Source organism: Etheostoma spectabile, chromosome 15, assembly GCF_008692095.1.
Source record: "Etheostoma spectabile isolate EspeVRDwgs_2016 chromosome 15, UIUC_Espe_1.0, whole genome shotgun sequence".
In the NCBI taxonomy this organism is placed as follows: domain Eukaryota; kingdom Metazoa; phylum Chordata; class Actinopteri; order Perciformes; family Percidae; genus Etheostoma; species Etheostoma spectabile.
The window spans coordinates 3,804,888-3,807,680 of NC_045747.1; positions in this window are offsets into that span (position 1 = coordinate 3,804,888).

Below are 2,793 nucleotides of genomic sequence, written 5' to 3' on the forward strand. Positions count from 1 at the left end.
TTCATTCAAGGGAATTTAACTTGTTTGCTTCTTCTTGTCGTTTTCTTTCTACCTTCCTCAAACACAAACATACACACGCACGCGCACACACACACACACACACACACACACACACAGCCCCAACCCCCATGCCAGTCTGAGCAGTGTGTGTGTGAGCTCAGAATGTTCTAGTGTATGGGGGGGGGGGGAGTTGTCCTGGCATGCTGCCAGTCTCTCCATCTCTCATTACCACTGTGTCAGTATGAGTGTCTGTGTTAGAGTGCACAACTGGGGCCTGCCAGCGTGACGGGTGTTACCATGGCAACGCCAGAGCAGGTTCCAGATGCAATGCATCATATTTCTAAAGGAAGGTGCGCGCGTGTACACGTGCATACGCACACACGCACACGCACGCACGCACAACACACACACACATGCGCACACACACACACGCACACACACATTGAATGGCCTTTGGTAAACCATGCAGATTATCATGATGGAGCAACTCTCATTTAAATATTTAATTTTTCCTTTTATTTCCCTCCGTTCTGAAATGGATGATTGGCGGCCTGGATCCAGCATTCATTGTGTGTGGATACATACACTCACACACTCGTATTTGTGTGTTAAATGTGAAGCTATGGGTAAAGGGTTGAACTTTTCAGACTAGAAAATCATTTTTGGATCACAATCTGAACTTTCAGCAGCTACATACTGTAGTGTTGCAGTTGCACCTCAATAAAAATAGAGGATAAAAGTATGTATCAACACAGGAATTATTTTGTTTATGCAAGTGTGTGTGTGTGTGCGTGTGTGTGTGTGTGTGTGTGTAGAGTTTCTGTCTGCATGACTTATTCATAACATTACAGAGTCAGCCCAAATACAAACATTTCCACAGCAGGCTCCCTCAGACTAACCTGACAACAAATGTTCTTAACCACACACTAAGACATTACCCAAGGAGAAGAACCCACATCTTGCACTAAATCTTCAGTAGACTGGTAATCCCACTCATCCATTTCTAAATGAATGTCTTTGGAAGCTAGAGAAGAGAAGGTTGAGAAAATGCTTGCAAGCGATTTGGTTATAACACAATTTAGCCTATTTTTACAAAAACGCCTGCTATGGGGCCACATCGTGAGATACAAGGTAATGGAGCCTCTTATACATTGTTTTGTTTCTTTAGAAATAAACAATGGACAAATAGTCTTTAACGCTTCAGATGTAAAGTTATTCGCTGTCAAAGTGGAAATGAAAATTCATGGCCAAAATGAATGGCAGTCAATGGAATGCTAACAACACCCGATGGCTTATTAGCATCAAAATGGCTCTATTGGAAGTAGGCTTAGGCTTGGTCAAGGCTGGCTTTTTTTGTCTTCTTCTTCTTGTGTTATGGTTTCTTCTTCTACTGTCTGTTTGTACACAGCGCGCAAGCTTTATGCCATAGTCAGGAAAGGAAATGGACAATGTGACCCCATTGATTTCAACAGAGACCAGTGAAGGCTTTTAGCAGCACTTTTCTGGCAATGGCCGAGCGTTAGTGCGCAGCTTCCAACTGAGCTTGAAGACGTAGATGTGACGTGAACAACCTGTCTGAAAGTTGTAAGTCTTCTGGTAGCTGTGCCAAGAGAAATCTCAGTCATTCTGATTCTTGCGGAGACGAAGAGATAGGTATATGTGAGGAGATAACATAGGCACAGGGTAATTATTGCTAACTAAAATGCTATGTTAACATTAGTAATTAAACCTAGCTAATGTACCCAGCCAATGTAAGTCGAAACTGCCTGCAAGCTTTTCCTGTACAGTTCGGTAATTCCTCTTCTATGCAAATGCAAGTTGCTTTGTTATTACACAACCGTTTGCCTATTCTTTACAAAAACGTATGCTACAGGGCTATAACATGAGGTAGAAGGTAATAGAGCCTTTTATACATTGTCGTGTTTCTTTAGAAATAAACAATTGACAAATAGAGTATTTAAACCCTTCAGATGTAAAGTTATTTGCTGTCAAAGTAATGTAAAAGTGAATGGCAGTCAATGGAATGTCAATGGCAGGTAAGTGCTAGGTAGCATCAAAATGGCTCCGGAGGAGCTACCCTTCTTGGAGGCAGGCTTACCCCCTTGCTTTATGCAAATGCTCCCCCGCTTTTTGGGTAATTTCTGTAGCAGAAACAGTGCCACCTATGTAAGTAGCGTGTTAAGTAATTTACAAATGGATCCGTTTGGACGCACGTATTCTTGAAGATGGGGAAAAAAAGATTGTTCAGTAAAATGTGTAGAGGGTGTTGTGACACTTGTAATGACATTTTCTCATTATTGTCACAGTAAATACCTTTAACAAGACATGATATAGCACTTGCTTCAAGTGGGGTGTTGGATGTGTGTGTGTGTGTGTGTGTGTGTGTGTGTGTGTGTGTGGCATCCACAACAGATACCAGATCTGACATTTATTCACTCCAGTCTCAATAAACTGATATTTGGAGGAATAATGTTCATAAAATGATGCCTGAATAAGTTCAATAAGTATGCAACTTCCAGATGGACAGGCAGATCCTGGCTCATTAAGCCTTTACTTTGAAAATTAATGAGAATCTCTCTCACTCCGTGAACACAAGTATATGCGTGAGTGTGTGTGTGCTCACCTTCCCACGTCTTTGGATTTTGGCTCAGTGCCAAACGGCAATTGGTTCTCATTCTACCAGAAACAAAAGACCAGCAATGCCAGTCAGAGCGAGAGAGTGTGCGAGTGTGTGAGCAAGGGAGAGAAAGAGCAGTAGAAAAAGAGCAAGAGAGTGAAAGACGTAAAAGAAGT